The 21,832-nt window shown below is 43.4% G+C and overlaps 1 long non-coding RNA gene across 1 annotated transcript in view; it reads right to left on the bottom strand.

Moving 5' to 3' along the window:
• LOC128344992 (uncharacterized) overlaps nt 1–21,555 on the bottom strand; it is a 45,925-nt gene extending 24,370 nt beyond the window's left edge. The window contains exon 1 of the long non-coding RNA XR_008316164.1: nt 21,355–21,555. This is a non-coding gene — a long non-coding RNA (uncharacterized LOC128344992). The remainder of the gene's footprint in view (nt 1–21,354) is intronic.
• Between the last annotated feature and the right edge of the window lie 277 nt (nt 21,556–21,832).

The raw sequence follows: 21,832 nt of genomic DNA on the forward strand, positions 1-21,832 counted from the left end.
AAATCGATTCGTAAATCAATTCACACATCCCTAGGGTCAACTCAATATAAAACCTGCATGAAGTCTTATAATAATACCTTACTACTAGTAGAATTTGTAAAATGTATAGGACTAGATGAGTGTTGGAAGTGTGAGAAGGGTGATGCTTCTCTCCCCCACTCCCATACTAGATAGGAGTGTCCACCTATTAAAGTTGTCTAGGGAAATGTTCTTACAAAAATCAAAGAGATAATAGGATATCCGATAACACCGAATCCAGTTATTATCTAACTAGGATATCTACAGCCGCCAGTTAGAAAAAGAATCATATTGAATTAGTTGTTAATATGCTTATCTCTGCAAAAGTCTTAACTACAAAAAAGAAAAAGAAAAGTAGAACTGTACAGATAATAAATAAGCAGCAGAACAAGACAGGAGATGCTGCAAAATCATAAAGTTAATAATTTACATTTGTCCAAAAGAAAAGCCAGCAAATTAAGGTTTATTGAATATAAATGATTTCCTTTTATTCTTATAGAAACTGTAACATAAAGAAGGATCATTACAGCTTCCTTCCCAATACAAAATAACTTTTCTACAAACTACAAACCAATTCTCTGTTCTTCTTGATGGACCATGAGGGTATTCTCACGATCACTGGAAAGCGGGCTAAGAGAGCTTAGCCCGCTTTCCAGTCATCGTGAGAACCAGCGGGCTTGCAGGAGAGCCCAGTAGCCAGCCTGCCAAAGTAGCCCTGCTGGCCAGCCTGGTGGCCAGCCTGCCAAAGTAGCCCTCCCCTTAGCCCAGGTTAGAGCTAAATAACCTGGGTTAGCACTAACCTGGGCTTCCTGGTTGTGTATTGCCTGCCATGGCAACACACGAGGAGACCCCTGGCCGGGAGGCTGCAAGCAGCCTCCTGGGCTCAGGGGTCTCTCCAGCATGCCATGTGCACTTGCGCAGGGCATCCTGGAACTTCTGGGGGCCATGTGGCCCCCGATCCCCGCAACCCCTGCCGGCTCCGTGACAGAGCCAGCAGTCATGTGGGTGGCCAATTCGGCTGTCCGGGCTGCTGCCTTGATTGTCTGTGGGGAGAGCGGGCTAAGCCTGCTCTCCCCACAGAACCCCCTCCAGTGGGTCTCACTGATCATGAGACTCGCCTCCATGTATGTTATTTTTAAATTGGTATTATTAAGAATATGTATATACCACTTTTCAGCAGCAGCAACAAAATTTCAAAGCAGTTTACAGGAAGTCCTCAACTTACAAAAGGGTTGTGTTCCAAAAGTTTCTTTGCAAGTTGGATGTTCATAACTCGGAACAAATACCATTCCCAAGAATGACTTCTTGTTTTTATGTGCAGGTTGGCCTTTGTAAGTTGCAGACTCTCTTAATGTAATATAGTATGGAGCTTGGTTTGTAAGTACAGTTCTTTGTACATCAGGGAGTGCCTGGAAAATGAATGATGGTTCTCTATCTCAAGAGGGCTCACAATCTAAAAAGAAACACAGGACACCAGCAAAAGCCACCAGAAAGATGCTGAGCTGAGTTTGGACAGGGACATTTGTTCTCCCCCTGTTAAATATAAGAGAGCTGTCGCTACTCTAAAAGGCGCCTCTTTTACCCAGTGAACAGGGTTAAAAAGGAAATATTCCCACAATACCAGGGATATTGTCAAGAAATTTGCTGACAATGGCCCGAATCCCGTGGCCAGTTAAATGTCCTTAAACTTATCAAGGGAACATAAATGTTGAATTGTGTCTTGGATAAAGGCCAAAAAGTAAGCATTTATTTAAGCTATTCACATGCATGTGCAAAACTGGGCTAAGGGAGCCCAGCCTGGTTTTGCACACGCGTGTGAACGCGAGCATTCCCTGAACCCCATTTTTCTGCTTGTTGTCAGCCACAGCTGTTGGCAGACTTGGAGAGGGGACGGGGGGATCTCCACAATGCACCGTGCACTTATGTGGTGCATTATTGGAACTTCAGGGGGAGGGTCAGCATGTATCGGCACCCTAATCCTTGGAGCTGCTGGCTGCAGCCCGTGCTCATTTGGGTGCCCACCCAGGGATGCAGAATGATCATCTGTGGGGAAGGTAAGCGCTTTCAGGCTTCCTCCCCGCAAACTGGGTAGCCCTTTCTCACTGCTCATGAAAAAGGACTCATTACTTTTGTTAGCAACTATGATCAGATTATAATTCACAAAGCAGGAAGTAACTATGAGTATCTAGTTCTTGTAGACAATTGTTCAGGTAACAGTATTCCAGCAAGACAGATTTGCCATCTTTTTAGATTTAAGCAGACTTTGGACAATTTATTTTTTTAAGATAACCTATTTTTATCAATTGACTCATGTCAGTTTTTATGTTCCCATTGTAACAAACAAAAACCACAAGTTTCTTCTTTTCTTAATTTAATTATTCAATGCAGAATGAAGGCCACATTTCTGTGTCAATCAAGAGAATATCTGAGGTGAGACAAAGCATGTACACCTTTGTATATTATTCCTATATGATCATGATGGCACAGCAATCTCTCCAGGGAATGACAACCCACAGGATTCTAAGACTTCTTCTTTGACATGTTTTTGTAGCAGAAATAGAAAGGGAAGAGAAAAGAAAACAAGAGGATCTTTGTGATATATATTAGAAAGAGGAGTGCTTAAAAGATACATCAATAGCTAAACAAAAGGGCAGGAGGAAATAAAGAGGGCACAGTTTTTGGAGGGAGAAAAGATGATCCACCCCACCTGTTGCATATATAGCAATATGGCCTGATTATTACCTGTGTCCAAGACCTCTTGCTTTGCTGCTTTCGCACCAAACTGGTTTTGCTTTGCTATTTGGGGACTGAACTGCCATTCTTCCCCTACAAAGGGTTACGGGCCCAATAGCCAGTAAATAAAAGAGAAAAGCCTAGAGAGCTAAACAGAAAGCAAAGCAAAGAGAAAAGCTTTGATGATGGAGACAGCACAAGGATTCCAGATGATTGAAAAGTTGCAAGGAGTATGAGCTCTGGTCTTCAAGATGGAGATGCTCCTCAAGAGTCATGGGCTTGGTAGTGTTCTGCACACCCAGCATCGCACACGCGCGAAAGGCTTCCTAGAAGCCATTTGCAACTCAGCGGCAAAGCGAACGCGGACGGCAGGAGAGTTCTCCTGCCGACCCCTTGAGATGGGGAGATATTTGGCAAGAAGGGGGCGGCAGGGGACATTTGGAAAGCTGCAGGGGGCGGCCGCCAGCCGAGGGGGCTTAGCTTGAAGGGGGCGGCAGGGACTGGGAGCGATCCTGCCGCCCCGTTACGTATAGGAATGGAGGAGCCTGAGCCGCGCCAGTGCAGATTGAAGCCGGCGGCACCCTGCTGCCCTATTACTACAAGAATTATGGTTACTATGATGGAAGGGGTGAGTAAAGCCCCCCCTGTTTTTACTGGAACCCCCCACCCGAACCAAAACCACCCCGTGTCCGGACCGGTCTGGAGGCCTTTAGAATGGCCTCCGAACCGGTCCATGCACATGACTAAAAGGCATCAGGAATGATTTGCTTGATGGTGAGTGACCCAATCTTAGTGTATCTAAGAGACAAAGAAAATGTAAATAATATGTGGGAAACTCTGAAAGGATTATATAAAAAGAAGTCTGTGGTTTCTAAAGTGCATTGAGTAAGAAAACTGAGCAATAAAAGACTTAGGAGTTGAAAGTCTGTCCAAGCACATAAATGAAATATTAGAAATATCTAGGCAACTGCAAGCTCAAGAGGTAATCATGCCAGATGCAGTTTTGATAGGATTGCTGTTGAATAGTTTGCCACATTAGTAGTGTAACTAGTGCCTTGGAAGTCAAGAACATAAGAACATAAGAATAGCCCTGCTGAATCAGGCCCAAGACCCATCTAGTCCAGCATCCTGTTTCGCACAGTGGCCCACCAGATGTCACTGGAAGCCACAGGCAGGAGTTGAGGGCATGCCCTCTCTCCTGCTGTTACTCCCCTGCAACTGGTACTCAGAAGCATCCAGCCTTGAGGCTGGAGGTGGCCTATAGCCCTCCGACTTGTAACCGTTGATAGACCTCTCCTCCATAAGTTATCCAAGCCCCTCTTAAAGCCATCCAGGTTGTTGGCTGTCACCACATCTTGTTACAGAGAATTCCACAAGTGGATTATGCGTCACGTGGAGAAAAAAAACCTTCCGTTTGTTGGTCCTAGATTTCTTGGCAATCTGTTTAATGGGATGACCCCTGGTTCTAGTGTTATGTGAGAGGGAGAAGAATTTCTCTCTATCCACTTTCTCCACACCATGCATGCTTTTATAGACCTCTATCATGTCTCCCCGCAGTTGTCTTTTTTCTAAACTAAATAGCCCCAGGTGTTGTAGCCTTGCCTCATAAGAAAGGTGCTCTATGTCCCTGATCATCTTAGTTGCCCTTGGAGGGGCACCTTGGAGGTGAAGTTGCACTGTATGTTAAAGAAGAGATAGAATCTAACAATTTAGAAAGGCTTGTCTCTAATCTTCCTTGTTTGGACAAGGTGATTGAACGAGTGGTTGCTTCTCAGCTCCAGGAAGTTTTGGATGACACACATTATTTAGATCCTTTCCAGAATGGCTTTCAGGTGGGCTGTGGTGTTGAAACTGCCTTGGTCAGCCCGATGGATGATCTCCAATTGGCGAACGACAGAGGGAGTGTGACTATGCTGATCCTTTTGGATCTCTCGGTGGCTTTCGATGCCATTGACCATGGTATCCTGCTGGGTCGCTTGAAGGAGGTGGGATTAAGTGGCACTGTTTTACAGATGGAGGTACTGTCTGTAGGGGGTCAGGTGTCATGCCCTCGCCCATGGATAGCGATGAGGAGTAGGAGGCTGGCAACCCTCCAGTGGGCGAAGAGGCACCTGAAAGGGAGAGCTTGGTTGTCGGTCCGCAGGAGGTAGCTGAGACAGGCCAGGGTGAAGGTTCAGGACAAGAAGGCCCATCGGGAGCAGAGGAGATGGGGGTTGGAAGGCCAAATCCTGAGCCGGATGACAATCAACCATTAAACCCCGCAAGAGCGGAGACATGCAAAATGCCGACAGCAGGTGCAGGCACTCAGAAGAAGTCAGAGCCTCCTCAGCAGGCAAGATAAGCACTGAATCTCTAACATCTGGCCGGGGGAGGAGAGCAATTAATCAAGGATTATAAATCAGCTGGCAGGCAATGAACAAGCAGCTGGAAGGAACATGTTGGTTGAGCTTGCTGCATACCAAGCCTTCTGTTGAGTGGAATTCCCAGCTTCATGGTGGAACTCTTGAGTCCCGGGCTTCCCCTGCTTGTAACCTGATTCCTGAGCTGGGCACTGGACAACTTCATCTGGGACAGGCTGCTGGTGATGCCTTGGACCCTTGCCTCAGGATATTTTTGATCTGGTGAGCGACCTGGGTTGCGGGGGACTTGGTTTAGACTTGGTACACAGTAGTGATTTGTCCTTTTGTGCTTCTTTGCAGATGTGGAGCAACTCCTGAGCTACCAGATTCTCCGGATAGAGACAAGGGACCAGACTGCAGACAGACAAGTTTGTGACATCAGGATCTGAGAGATGGTTTAGATCTGCTTGTTCTGGATGGGGTTACACTCCCCCTAAGAGATCAGGTTCATAGTCTGGGAGTGTTCCTGGATCCCAAACTTTCCCTGGTTTCTCAGGTTGAGGCTGTGGCCAGGAGTGCTTTTTATCAGCTTTGGCTGATACACCAGATATGTCCATTCTTGGAGACTAGTGACCTTAAAATGGTGGTACATGTGCTGGTAACCTCTAGGCTTGACTAGTGTAATGCACTCTACATGGGGCTGCCTTTGTACGTAGTTCAGAAACTACAATTGGTACAGAATATGGCATCCAGACTGGTCTTTGGGTTTACCCGAAGGGACCATATAACACCAATTCTAAAAGAGCTGCACTGGCTGCTGAACACAATACAAAGTGCTACTTATTACCTATAAGGCCCTTAACGGCTTAGGTCCAGGGTATTTAAGAGAGCGCCTTCTCTGTCGTGAACCCTGTTGCCTATTAAGATCATCTGGAGAGCTCCAACTATGGGTTCCACAAACTTGTTTCGTGGCAACTTGGGACTGGGTCTTTTCTGTGGCTGCCCCAGGGCTTTGGAACATGCTCCCTGTTGAAATAAGAACATCTCCTTCTCTGTTTGCTTTTAGGAGGACCCTGAAGACATACCTGTTTTCCCAGGCCTTCAACTGAGATTCGATTTTTAAATTTTAATGTGTTTTTAACGTGTTTGTATCTATAATTTTTATCCTTTTATGAATTTTAAATGTGTTAAATTGGATATAGCAATGACAGCACTTGGGTACTATGCGATCAGTGACCAAATAATATCAATTAGATTTCACAGACAACCCTTTAACATGACAGTTTATCAAGTTTATGCCCCAATGACTGATGCAGAAGAAGAGGGAATAGATGAGTTTTATGCTCAAGTTCAGTCTCAAATTGACAGAACACACAAGCAAGATGTGATGCTGTTGGTTAGAGACTGGAATGCCAAAGTTGGAAAAGGTAAGGAGGAAAACACAGTCAGCCTATATGGCCTAGGAAACAGAAACAAAGCAGGAGAACGACTTATTAGTTTCTGCCAAGCCAATGATCTCTTCATTGCTAACACATTCTTCAAACAACCAAGGTGGTGCCTAAACACATGGATATCACCAGATGGAGTACACAGAAATCAAACTGATTACATTATTGGTGCAAGGAGGAGGAAGAGCTCAGTTATAACAGCAAAGACATTAATTTCACATGCTAGCAAAATAATGCTCAGGATCACTCAACGCAGATTAGAGTCCTACATGGAAAGAGAAATGTCGGATGTTCAAGCTGGTTTCATAACTTTGTTAACACTTTGATCAACTTCATTATCACTGATTTCCCAGCTCAGTTTTCCCTCCCTGATTGATTATATGGTCATATCTCATAACCTAGTCCCTTATGTCAGTTCCTTCAGGGTACTGCCATGCCCTGAAAGTGACCATCCTCCCCTAGAACTCTGTCTTTGTTTAACTGGCCCAATTTACCTAGAGGATAGTTCGCTCCATGGGCCTGTTAGAGCCAAGTGGACAGAAAACTGTTGCACCCGGCTTTCACTAATATTTAACTCCAAGGAAGCTCGTGTCTATCGTGAAGCTATATTAACCTCTTTTGACCCTCAAGGAGATGAGAATATCTTCTCTAGTTACCAGAACATTATGATGCTTATTTTTCCAGTTTTCACCAAATCCCGTTCCACTTTTAGTTATGCCTCTAGTTCTATATCCAAGGCATGGTTTGACAGGGATTGTTTAAATGCAAGGAGGGATCTGATTAGGGCCTTTAAAAGCCATGTGGCTGATCCCTCGACTTCTTCTAAATCTGTAGTCTGCTATGTTTATAATGAAAAAATCCCATTATAAACAGATAATAAGAGATAAGAAATTCACAGCTGCCAAAAAGAAATGGGCTCATCTTGTTGAGGCAGCTAGACCTTCCAATCAAACTAACTTTTGGAGGCTGGTGTCTCCTCTATTGAGCAAAACTATATCTACCCCTCCACACTACATCCCAGTGGATGTGTGGGAAGCACACTACCGCTCTCTGTATAAAAAGGCTCCAGGCACTGACAATAATTTGAATGTTTTAAAAGAATTACGTAGTTCTGAACTTCCTAGTTGGGACCCAGTATCATTTTCCAAAATTGATAAGCTTATCTCTTCTTTCCCTTGTGGCAAGGCCCCGGGCCACGACGTTATTACTATTGATGTACAAGGGCTAATCTTGACTGGTGGATTCTCCTTCTCACCTCTCTCTTTACATATATAGATCGGACGGCTAAAATCCCCCATGACTAGGGTATAGCCATAATCATCCCTATTTATAAAAAAGGCAAAAGGGATGATCCCAATAATTATCATCTAATCAGTCTATTAAGTGTCTTTAGTAAGATTTATGCTAAACATCTTAAACTCATGGACTGGATTGATGAAGGCATCATCATCAATTTTATTACGGCCATTGGCCAACAGAAATAGGAATAACATATGTCCAATACAACGATCAATAAACAATGCTAAAACACAATAAAACAGAATACAATCACTCATAATAAATTACTTAAAAACAATAAACAGCTCTCACAATTAAGCACTTAATAAGGACCTTAACCTAATGGCAATGTAGAAAAATTTAGCTACAATTTTTGTAATCTCGGAGCTTGAATCCACGAGACAGTAATATGTATAAAAGAGCTCACACCTTCCAGGAAATTTAAGTAACAGAGGGGAAATAAGTTCTTCTCTAGCATCCCAATACAAAGAGCAATATAGCAAAACATGGGTGACAGTTTCCAGGAGGCCAGCGCCACAAGGGCAAAAAACCGTAACAGGATGATCTTTAGCAAACCTCCGTTCCAAAAGAGAAGAGGGCAACACGTTAAATCGGGCTCGAGCAAATGAAACCCGAAATTTAGAAAAATGCAGCGTTGTTAAGTAATTAGCACCTCTATCTCCCCAAGGTGGCAAAATCCCAAAATATAAAGGGGAGCAAGTCCTATTAGCCAAAGACATAAGTTCCTGCCGTTAAATATCGTGCAACCGGAGAAATAATATTTCCTTCACCTTATTATATTCCCAAGTGAGGAGTTCTGAAAAAGAAAAGCCCAGTTGCATAATTTTATTATTTACATATGTTAGCCAAGGGTTGGGATAAGAATCCACCCATAAATATTGGAAAAAAGAAAATTCCTGAATCTCTGAACAAAGTTTACTCCATCTAGCAAAAGTAAGCTCCCAAGCTTTACAGACTATGGAGAAAGACCCAGATTCCAAGCATAGAGCAGAATAAAGCACGCACCTAGGCACTGCAAAGATTGCTCGTGGAAAAATAGACTGTACTCTCTCCAGTTCAGCTGTTACTCCCTGGATCCATAGCGGGACTCCAAAAAGTAGCTGGGCCACAATCTTAGCACGAAATACCTGGAGTGCCATGGGAACAAATTGGCCCCCTTTAGAGTAATAAAATCGCAAAAAGGCACTGAGAGTATTGCAGGCTTTATGAATTGAAGACAGCCTGTGGGTTTTCCAATTTAGATTATATTGAAATAATATGCCTAAATGTTTATAGTTGTAAACCTGCTCAATGTGGTTCTGATTATTACCCATTTATATAATTACCTGGATTTAGAGAAAACTGGGACCTTTGTTTTTTTGTATTTAACTGTTAGTTTGTTATAATTACAGTAGCCGGCAAAAGCACGCAACAGCCTTTGCAGACCTAATCTGGACTGAGATAGCACAGCTGTGTCAGATTGATGAAGGCAATATTTTAGCCTAGTAGCAGGCTGGTTTTCGGACTGGTCGCTCAACCTTGGATCATGTCCTTATCCTTCAATTCTTTTCCAAGAAATATTCCACCAAGCCAGCTCATGGGCTTTACATGGCCTTTATTGACCTTAAATCTGCCTTCGATTTGATTTCACGGGAGAGGCTTTGGCAGAAATTATGGGATCCAGGAATAGACAGGAGACTACTACATCTGATAATTTCCCTTTATAATGGTGCCTTGCTGAAGGTCTGCTTTACTGCATCTGGGGCTTTGTCGGCAGACATAGGGGTGTCCGTCAAGGCTGTATTTGCTCCCATGTTATTCAATCTTTATATCAGTTCTGTAGTGTCCTCTATTTCTAGCCCTTCCACCCACCCCCCTAAAATTGCTAATAGGCATATCTCCATTTTGCTATATGCCAACAATATGGCAGTTCTATCTCAAACATCAATTGGCTTGAAACGTGCTTTGATTCTCTTATCAAAATTTTGCAAGCAAGAGGCTATAATGATAAATTATTTTAAAAACCATGATTATGGTCTTTGCTCAATGTCCTAAGCTCCATAATTGGTCCTTGAATGGCCATAAGATAGCCCAAGTCAATTCTTTCAAGTACCTTGGAGTTGTTTTTCACTACCCGGGGTCTCGTAGTGCCCATTATAATTTCTCCTTGATATCAGCTCAACTCACCACAAAAATCTTAACTTCCTTTTACTATTCGAGAGGTGCTTCTTTTATCCCCGCTGTGGTTAAACTATTTACCACCAAAGTTTATTCTCAGTTGTTTTATGGTGCCCAATTAGGTCCACCTCGATACTTCTCAAATTTAGAAGTTTTGCCATCTAAATTCCTGAGATCCTTATTAGCTGTCCCTCATTGTGTTCCATCGGTGGTACTTGTTGGCCTGCTACAAATGGAATCTGGAGTCTGGAGAACTATTTTCCTATGTTGCTTAAAATTTATGTCCTCCAGCTCAGGCTTGGCTTCCCTTATTAAGACTGATTCATTTAAATTTAAATGGTTTTCACTGATTACTGATAAATTAACTTACTATGGGTTTTCCCCAGAGGTTCTGCTGCAGATGGGCAATGACTGGGCTAAGGGGGAGATCAAACAACGCATCATTGATATGGGATTGCAAGAGGAAGCTGCTTCTGTTTCTAAGACCATCTATCTCGGGGTGCAATTGTTTAAACTCAAGCCAGCAGGCTATCTGTATTCTATTATTATCCCCAAATTCAGACGTGCATTGACATTGGCCCGAATAGACACCCTTCCATCTGCCATTTTAGAGGGCAGGTTCAAGGGCATCCCTTTTCCTGCCCACCTCTGCCCTTGTGGTTCTGGCCAAGTGGAGACCAGTACACATTCAATTTTACACTGTGATTTTTTTCTAAGGAAGCCCACTTGAGACTAATCTCCCCCTTATTGTCTAAGTATTTAGGACACTCTGATGATTTTTATTTGAAGTTTTTATTATTTAACCCAGATGAAAAAATTATTAATATAGTGGCCAGGTTTTGTTTTATAATCTGCAAAACTCGATCTGATCTTTAGCAATGCATTTCATAAGTAGTTAATACATTTCTCTCTTCTCTTTTTTTATTTTATTTACATGATGCATTGTTTGTATTTCTTTGTATATTGGTCTATGACTGTAATAAAGTTCTGTTCTGTTCGGATGTTCAAGCTGGTTTCAGAAAAGGCCAAGGAACAAGAGACATCATTGCTGATGCATGCTGGATAACTGAGATAGCCAAAGAATACCAGAAAGAAGTCAATATGTGCTTTATTGATTACAGAAAAGCCTTTGATTGCATCTTCAAGTAGTGGAATGTCCTTAGGAAAATGGGCACCCCAGAACAACTCATTATTCTCATGAGAAACCTATACGCAGGACACGAAGCCACAGTCCAGACAGAACATGGTGAAACAGATTGGTTCCAGATTGGCAACCGAGTAAGATAAGGCTGTATACTTTCTCCTTCTTTATTCAACTTACATGCTGAACATATACTGAGAGAAGCTGGATTGGAAGAAGATGGAACATGGTTTTAAAGTTGGAGGAAGAAACGTCAACAACCTGTGCTATGCTGATGACACCACTGTGATAGCTGAGAATGTGGATGATCTGCAGACTGCAAGTTCTAGTAATGAAAATCAAGCAGCACAGTGAAAAAATGAGACTACAACTAAATGTAAAGAAAACTAAACTAATGACAAGTACAGCAACCAGCCTCAGAATTGACAATGAAGACCTTGAAGTGGTGGATAGCTTCTGCCTTTTAGGATCGACCGTCAACAGTAAAGGATCCAACTGTCAATAAATATGTCCCAGACTAGCACTTGGTTGGGTTGCAATGAAGGACTTGGAAAGGATATTTAGATGCTATGACATGTCTATACCTACAAAGATTAGAATCGTTCGGATAATGGTTTTTCCCGTGACACTCTATGGATGCAAAAGCTAGACTTTGAAGAAGCTAGATAGAAAAAGCATTGACGCTTTTGAACTTTGGTGCTGGAGAAGACTTTTGAGGATACCATGGACAGTCAGGAAAACAAATAAACGGATCATAGAACAAATAAATCCAGAATTTTCACTCGCAGCACAAATGAACAGGCTCAAACTATCATACTTTGGACATATTATGCGAAGATCCAGCTCCCTTAAGAAGTCCATAATGCTGGGGAAAGCTGAAGAAAAGAGAAGAATAGGACAACCAGCAGCAAGGTGGATGGACTAGATTATGACAGTGATGAATGCACCACTGAGAGAGCTTAAAGGCCAAGTTGAAGACAGATCACCCTGGAGAGAATCTATCTATGCGGTTGCTAAGAGTCGACACCGACTTGACAGCACTGCATCAATCAATCAATTCCATAGGATGTAAAGGATACAAGGATTTTAGATTTTGCTACAGAAACAATTAAAATATGCAATTTGGATACTTCAGTGAAAATGAAAAACCAACAACTAGTGAACTGCCAAACTTAGAGCCCAATTTTTAGTTGGAGAAAGAATCAAGGCAATACGATCAAAAGGAAGGATCCACTGTAACTTTTACACCTGGAGGCAATTCAGCAGAAGAGGATGCTGATGATGAACAAAGGGTGTGACATTCAACATGACAAAATAAAGGAGTTCCGCTTAAGAAACTTTCCTACACTGCAAAGGGAGAAAGGTTTCAAGAACCAAGCATGTGGAAAGAAATTGATAACTTAACTGCAACTGAATCACAAAACTGGAAGGAAGCTGCGAAAGAAGAAATGAAATCATTGCACAAAAATAACACTCACAGAGCTACCTGAGGGAAGAAAGACTGCAAGTGGATTTTTAAAATTAAGCAAAATGCAGAAGGAGGTGTCTAGCGTTACAAAGTGAGACTGGTGGCAAAACAATTCTTGCAAATATATGGGGAAGATTATGATGAGACATTTGCTCCCATTGTAAAACACACCTCAGTATGGACATTCCTAAGCATTGCAGCAGCAAAGAAAATGCAAGTAGATCACATAGATGTGAAAACTGCATTTCTTCATGGAGACATCAATGAAGATATTTACATGGAGAAGTCTCCAGGATTTGTGGAACCTGCTATAGAAAAACTTGTATGTAAACTTCAGAAAAGCATTTATGGATTAAAGCAGGCTGCAAAAGCCTCGAATGTCAAATTAAACCAGTTACTAATCAATGAGGGATTCACCCAAGGAAAGGCTGACCCTGGCCTGTACTCGAGGCTCAAAGACAACAGATGGGCCTATATATTTACTTCTGTTGATGATCTAATAATTTGTTATGAAAATAGAGAGGACAGCATTGAAGTAATAAAGCACCTGAATAGTGAGATAGAAGTAAAAGATCTTGGGCCTGTTTCATACTCTCTTGGGATACACATAGAGAGAGAAGAAGATGGAAGCTATTTGATTGAGCAAGAACAGTAAATAAATGTTTTGCTAGAGGACTTACAGAAGCCAAAGAAATGAGTACACCAATGGAAACAGGTTACCTAAAACACAAGGAGGAGAGTGAACGTCTGCCAGACAACAATGAGTACAGGACAGCGATTGGAAACCTTTTATATGCAGCTATAATAACAAGACCAGATATAGTTGCATCTGTGGGAATCTTGAGCAGGAAAGTAAGCATACCCAGGAAAGATGACTGGACTGTGGTAAAGAGACTAGGAAGGTACCTAAAAGGGACAATCCATCTAAAATTAAAGTTGCCTGCTAGTAGTGGACCCAAATTAGTAGGTTATAGGGATGCAGACTGGGCTGAGGTTCAAACAGACTGGAAGTCAAGCAGTGGTTATGTATTCTTTTATGGTGGTAGAGCAGTCAGTTGGCATAGCTGCAAACAATCTACTGAGGCAGAATATGTATCTGCCACTCAGGCATGTCAAGAGGTGGCGCGGCTGCGCAAGCTAATGTCCGATTTCAAAATAGATGAACCAAAACCCACTGAGATGTTCAAAGATAATAAAAGCTGCATCCAGATCTCACAAATGGAGAAAATTAAGTTTAGAACAAAACACATTGAAACAAAATATCATTATGTGTGGGATGCACATGAAAAAGGACTTGTAAAACTGATGTATTGTCCAAGTGAGCAAATGGTAGCAGATATGCTAATTAAGCCATTGCCCAGGGAGCATTTCAAAACCTTGAGAGAGAAGACGGGACTTATAGACAGCAGCACAAGCCGATGAGAAGGAGTGTTGGCGTTAGGACCCTAGCAGCATCCACTCTCAGCTGCAATGTCTCACTGGGGAGTTTTAGGGTCATGGATAAAAGTGCTGGACTCCTCCCCTCTTTGTTCTTCCAGTGTTAGTCTCCATGTTGTCTCTCCAGAGATGGCTGTTTGTTTTGGTCTCTCTCCCCTTCATCCTTAAGTTCAGTTTTCTTATCCTTTAGTAACTTCTAAGTAAATCCTTCTTGTTCTTCAAACTTAAAGAACTGTCTCAAGACCTCTTGCTTAGCTGAATTATCACCAAACTGATTTTGCTCTGCAATTTGGGGACTCAGCTGCCATTCTTCCCCTATACAGTTTGCTATCGCCAGAAGAGAATCTTAAAATTAATTGTGATACAGCAAAGGATCACTTTTTAAAATTCCCATTCTCAAAATACAGTAAAGTGAGAGACACCAGATAGAGTGACTCAACACATTATCTTATTTAGGACAGGATTATCTCTCTCCAGGACAGACAGCTGTTCTGAAATTTAGGGAACATTTCTGATAGCAAGATGAAGGCAGGCTGCTGCCCTAATGTTACAGCCTGATTCACTAGGCTGTATGGAACCAGTTTGGTTCAACCAACAAAGTGCTTGAAACAGAATTGCAAGGTCAGCTGCTCTATTAATCTCAAAGTTGGAACTCAAAACTAAAGTCTAACATAGATATGGTCCAGAAAAATTTCTTGAAAAGCGATTAGCTCATTTAATTCTATCCCAAGGACCATGGAGACAGAGCTGAAAACAGGACAGCTGGTTCACAGATGCATACAGAGCTCAGACTTTCAACACAGTTGGTTCCTGAAAACTGGGTCTTAAGGTGAAAGTCTTAATTCAGGACTTCTTAATTAGGAAACAGTGTTATAAATGGTGGTTTGGTTCCTGAACCACCCACCACCACACCATCTAATTCTGCTTCAGTGTGGCAGCAAGAGAGAGAAAGAGCTCATTTCCAGCTCATACATCGTGCCTGCCTGCCTGCCCTCCTTCCTTCCCTTATCTAACCATCTCCCAGGAGAAGGAGATAGAGGTGAGCAGCTCAGTTGCCACCCTTCCTTCCCCAGAAAAGTGAGAAAGAGAAGGAAGGGAGGCAACTGAGTAGCTCGTCAATCTCTTCCTCCTGGACAATGGTTAGACAGGAAGGGAAGGGGGTGGGTGAGAATCAGTATGTGGGCTGGGAATGCTCTGGCCTTTCTTTCTTGCTTTCTCACTGCAGCAGCTGAACCTGCAGGAGGAGGAACAGCAACAGTGGCAGCAGCGGGAGAACATCTTGGACAGGTGCGTCAGCCAATCCCTCCACAGATACAACAGGAGCTGTCACCTTGACTGCCAATCTTGATGACACTATGATCCTGAGCTGCCATTGAGGCCTCCTCCTCCTCCACTAGTCTATGCACCAGTGACAATGTTGCGGAGCCCCCCTCCTGCACTGTGTCAAAGTCAAAACAAGCTGGCAATTTACCAATGTTGTAAGTGCCATTCATCTTGACTTGAATGCAGAGGCGTATCTAGGGAAAATAGCACCTAGGGCAAGCACTGAAATTGCGCCCCTTGTCCAAACATCCAACACCCATCTTTCAGATAACTTTACCATAGTATTAGCTGAAAAATACAAGTCAAGCTCGTTAATCTTTTGATTTTTCAAAAACAATTTAGAAAACTACAAATTTCAGTATGCTGGGGCTCATGAAATACCCAAATACTATGTGGAGGTATACTTGGAAAACTAATGTCTAATTCTCTACTATGCATTGTAGCATCACTATTACATAAGTTTTTAAAAGAAATGGAGAATTTGACTTTTCCCTATTTACTCTGAAAATAATTAAAAGATATGCAGAGTAAACTGTGTCACTGCTTGGAATATATTTTAGTATTTCAGAAAGACAGTTAAAATGAGAGAAAGAGAGCAAGAAACTCCCAGTGGGCCTTAATACTAAGGCGAATTAATACTAATTTCACACTGATTGCAAGACAAACTCACCATTAATAGCCATATTATTAAGACATCACATTTAACTCACTTATAACAAGAAGCAAAGAGCAAATGAATACAATCCTAGCTCATAAGCTTCAGCTCATTATTCACAAGCCCTGATTCTCTGTACATAGTGCCAAACTGAATATGTGTACAGTGACTTATATTATATTAAATTTTTTTAAAGAAAATACCTGTAGCCCCTAAAGGCTGTGGGGTGGGTCTGCAAAGGTTCCTGCTCCCCTCGCTGGCCTCTAGGGCTTTGCAGGGACCATTTGAGCATGTGTGGTACAAAATGGCTGCCACACATGCTCAAATGGCCTCTGCGAGGCCTGGCATGGGGGCCTCACAGAGGCCATTTGAGCATGCACAGTGGCCATTTTGTTTTCAGTGGCCATTTTTTTTAATTAAAAAAAAATTTTAATGGCACCCCCCTTCAAGTGGCGCCCGGGACACGTGACCTGCCTGCCCTACCCCTAGATATGCCCCTGCTTGAATGTTGTAAAGTTGAGGACTGCCTTTACTATATTGGTAAGACCTCAACATAGCATGGAAGTAAAAATTATGTGTACGCACCACAAAGATGTCACAGAGGGCCACTTTCAATGGCAAGTTATCCCCCCTCCTTTGCCCTTAAGCACACTCCCCACTGATGTGGCAGCACAGCACTGTGGGCCTCCCCACCCCTGCCAGCAGTAACCAATGACTTCAGCCAGAAGATGGGGAATGCAGTATGAAGATGCCCCAACACATGGTTGAAGCATCAATGCAGTGTTAGCATTTAGGGTGCAGGGGAGAACTAAACATGGGAATGCCATTTCCAGTAGCATTCTCATGGTATGTGCAACATCTGCAACCATGCTTAACTATGTCTTTATGATGGATGGAGCAATTCATATTGTCAAGGATTTCCATGTCTAGTTAAAATGAGATATTCACCTCTTTGGCTAAAATGATTTATTTTCTCCTTAGGATCAAAGTTTATTAAAATGACTGAAAAAGTGGGTTTAAAATATAACAGTCAATGAAGAAATTGTCGAGGAACATATTATCTAAATATTCCCTGTGACTATGCAGACATGGTTACAGAATAGTTACATACAGTGGCAGAGCCAGGGAATGGACGTATGGGTTCTGCCCCGTCCACATCGGCCCCGCCATGTGCACACTGCATATGCCAGTGATGCCCCTTACACATAATGCCACACGCACATGGGCGTGACCCGACTGCCGAAGAGCCCATGCAAGCCCTCTGGAGCTCATTCCTAGCCTGCATTGGCTGTGTGTGTTTATTTCCCTTTCTCTCCCTCACTGAAGGAAAAAGAAGGGAAAGAAATGCCCCCATTCAGCCAACGCTGGCTGAGAATGAGCCCCAGAGGGCTCACGCAGGCCCTCCAGAGATTGGCCCATGCCCACATGTGTGTGAGACATCATGCACAAAAGTGGAGTGGCACGGCCCACACAAGCTGCCTGGGTGCATTTATTTCCCTTTCTTCCCCTCACTGGAAAGAATGCTGGCTGGGAATGAGCTCTGGAGGGCTTGCGCGGCCCTTCCGTGGCCCACAGCCAGGTTCTTTGAATCCATCCGCTCAATGGTGGCTCCACCCCTGGTTACATATTTTAGCAGTGATCTTCATGAGCCTTTGAAACTGTCATATTCTTATGAGAAATAAAATGATAGTCAGCTTCCAACCTGGCAGCTATAAAGACACTGATAACTGTTCTGGCCTTTGCCCCCTTCCATGAATGAAACTGAAGATCTGAATTACTCTTTATTTGTACATAATTTTTCTGCTTCGTGAAATGAGAAATGGACTCGGCATTACTTTAAAAATGATGGACACTGAATAATTATCCATAGAAGAAAAGGCAGCAGACCTTCCTTTCTGCCAGTCAATCAAGAAACACATATTAGGGCCATTGCTGCATATGCCCCTCAAGCTAATCATATTGGTCAAGAGCCCAACACAAAGGTGATGACATTTTCATTCCTATGTATTTCATTTTGTATGGATCCATTTTGGCACCACTCAGTTTTAAAATTTGGAAGCAGGAGGTTTGTGAAAACATTCTGACATAAAAGCTGATAGCAAAAGTAATCAGAATGTATTGTAAAGTTCCTCCCCATGACCTCACTTTAGCACAGGAGGAGACAGACATAAAAAATGACTGATATTACTTTTTTCTAATAAATGGCTTTCTCCCTCACCCCCTGCACTGCAATCAGCTAGCATTGCTGTCCCTAGCAAAGGAACCCTTCTTTAATATCACATTCACATCTTTTCTGTTTACCAAGACATGGCAGCTCTCTTCTTAATATGAGTCCTTGTCAAGGAAAGCCCGTAGCTAATCTTGCCATTCCACTTACACTGCCTGCAAAGCCTCAATTCCATTTTTCATAAAGGTTTGTATGAACAAATCTCTTCCCATTAATCCCACACCTCCCTTCAGGTTTTGCACATGCATCTCTGCACAAAGCAGCCCTTTCTGTCACTTGCTGTTAAAGGAGGATTTAGGGATGAAAGAAGCCTCTGGAACGTGGGACACTCTGATTGAATATATCTATATATTTTTTTAAAAATACAAATACATAAAAGGAGCCCATCAGGAAGATCAGCACACTGGGATCCAATGGGCTCAGGAGTGTCTTGTTTAATAATGGGATGGGCTTCTACAAGGTGGTCGTGGCTTGGAGCCCTGAGAAGTGATCAGAACCAGTTTCGATAGCATCTTTTCTTTGATTGCTGCTACTGACCAAAGAATAACAGCCTGATGCAAACTGTATAATCACTTAAGATGGGCTATAGCAATAATTGCACCTCTACAATGTCACAAAATTAGCACTGCAGCAATATTACACCACCAGCACAGAACCACAGAATAGCCCTTTCTTTCAGATGAGAGCTTAGGCTGCACAAGCCTTTTAGAATTTGTGTCTCATTAAATGATCTGAGTAACTCCGAACCAAGGTAGTACACATCATTAATGTTGATTAATTCAACATCATTAAGATTACCAATACTAACCTGAAGATATCACCATAACGAATATTACAGCCCCATGTTCTTCGGCCTCGGATATTCAACACAGGCAGTGCACCTCTCTCTTCCTGCTTCTTTCTTTCCCTTAGATACCTTGCAAGCATACATATCTTTCCAGTGCCAGAAGTTCTCATAGACTTTGCCAAGAGAACTCACTAAAAGAATCCAGTCCTCCTCCTCCATGGTCTGCACCACAGACATGCTTCTTCTTGCACACTAGTGTGCTCTCTGGGTGGCTCCACTGGCTGGCCCTCCAATGAGCCCTGGTAAGGTAGGTGCCTGAAGTGGTGGAGTAGAGGCAATGGGGGCACTCTTTGCTGCTGCCTCACTGGGTTGCCACTGCTCAGGTTCACTGTGCAGGGAATGCAGCCTCAGGAAGCACGAACTCACACTTCCTGTGGCTCCATTCCTCACCCCTGCAGGCAGGGAGAGCAAAGAGATTAGAAGGCCCTGGTGAGCAGAGGTCCACCTAGGTAATTTTGGGGCCTGGACCTAAAGACTTTTGGAGGGCCCCCGCTGCAAGTTAAGCATCATCTACCAGCTCAGCATCCCCATCTCCACCAGGTGCCCTTCAACCTCAGCTCTTGCTGCTTGGATGTGTGGGTGGGTCCAGGGGCTCCTCCAGCAGGACATCTCCCCTGGACTCACATATGTTGTGAAGGATGCAGCAGGCCACATTACCTTTTATTATTTCTCTGTGTAAACTGCCCTGAGTCATTTTTGGAAGGGCGGTATAGAAAATAAATAAATAAATAAATAAATAAATAAATAAATAAATAAATAAATAAATAAATAATAGATCCTCCTCAGCATCCAGCAAGATGTAGAGGGCCTTCAGCCTCCCAAACGCCTGCTTGACCACAGTCCTCATGCCACTGTGCCTGAAGTTTAAGTTCCTCTCTATGGCACCTCTGGGTGTGCAATAGAGGGTGGCCATCCACTCCTGGAGGCTGTATCCCTCATCCCTGGATATCACCAGCTTCACTTGCCACCCACCAGTCTCCACAGATGATACATTCACCCAGGTACTGGAATGCAGCTTTGAGGTTAGTGGTGAGGTCCAGAAAATTGCCATATTATGGCTTCTGCCTGACACCCTGGCCTAGACATCATGAACCATCCTGTCATGTTTACATTACATTGTAGGGCCATTGTGTAGTAGTGCTACTGCCTGTAGTGCTCATGGGGGTTTGCGGGGGGAGCATAAGAACATAAGAACAGCCCTGCTGGATCAGGCCCAAGGCCCATCTAGTCCAGCATCCTGTTTCGCACAGTGGCCCACCAGATGCCGCTGGAAGGCACAGGCAGGAGTTGAGGGCATGCCCTCTCTCCTGCTGTTACCCCCCCCCCCACCCACAACTAGTACTCAGAGGCATACTGCCTTTGAGGCTGGAGATGGCCCACAGCCCTACGACAAGTAGCCCTTGATAGACCTCTCCTCCATGAAGTTATCCAAACCCCTCTTAAAGCCATCCAGGTTGTTGGCCGTCACCACATCTGGTGGCAGAGAATTCCACAAGTTGATTATGCATTGTGTGAAAAAGTACTTCCATTTGTTGGTCCTAGATTTCCCGGCAATCAATTTCATGGGATGACCTCTGGTTCTAGTGTTATGTGAGAGGGAGAAGAATTTCTCTATATCCACTTTCTCCACACCATGCATGATTTTATAGACCTCTATCATGTCTCCCACAGTTGTCTTTTTTCTAAACTAAAACCCCCCAGGTGTTGTAGCCTAGCCTCATAAGAAAGATGCTCTAGGCCTCTAATCATCTTGGTTGCCCTCTTCTGCACCTTTTCCAGTTCTATAATGTACTTTTTTAGATGTGGTGACCAGAATTGCATGCAGTACTCCAGGAGTGGCCGCACCATTGTTTTGTATAAGGGCATTATAATATTAGCCGTTTTATTTTGAATCCCCTTCCTAATCATCCCTAGCATGGAACTGGCCTTTTTCACAGCTGCCGCACATTGTCGACACTTTCAACGAGCTGTCTACCATGATCCCAAGATCCCTCTCCTGGTCAGTCACCGACAGCTCAGATCCCATCAGTGTATACTTGAAGTTGGGAGTTTTCGTCCCAATGTGCATCAACTTACACTTGCCAACACTGAACCGCATTTGCCACTTTGTTGCTGACTCCCCAATTTGGAGGGATCCTTTTGGAGCTCCTCACAATCCGTTTTGGATTTCTCTACCTGAAAGAGTTTGGTATCATCTGCAAATCTGGCCACCTCGCTGCTTACCCCTACTTCTAGATCATTTATGAATAAATTAAAACTCACCAGTCCCAGTACAGATCCCTGGGGGACTCCACTTCTTACATCCCTCCATTGTGAAAACTCTCCAGGGGGGTGCTAAAATTTCCAAGTGTGTGCCATCTGTGCACCCAATCATGCCTAGGAACCCCTTGTTCAGGAACCCCGACATCACCTCCAGTGGGTCACCCACTCAGATCACATCCTCCTGGAACATTTCCACCAGGATCCACAGCTTCCTTAACTATCTCGCAGACAGTGAATGTGCCCATCACAAACAGGTTGCTCAGTGCCAGTTGCAGTTGGAGTCCAGCTTCTAAATTGTTACGGTGAGCCACTTCCTCAGGATGTCCAGACGGGCCGCCAAAGAATTGGCTTCTGTTCACACAGGGACACGGGTGGTGGAGGTGTCACCCGGTGTTGCTGGGGTGGTGATCGTGGTGGCTGATTGTTGAACAGGCCTGCTTACTCCCTGGATGGTGGTATGGGAGGCATCTGGCTAGCC

This window comes from Hemicordylus capensis, chromosome 2 (assembly GCF_027244095.1).
Source record: "Hemicordylus capensis ecotype Gifberg chromosome 2, rHemCap1.1.pri, whole genome shotgun sequence".
In the NCBI taxonomy this organism is placed as follows: Eukaryota; Metazoa; Chordata; class Lepidosauria; order Squamata; family Cordylidae; genus Hemicordylus; species Hemicordylus capensis.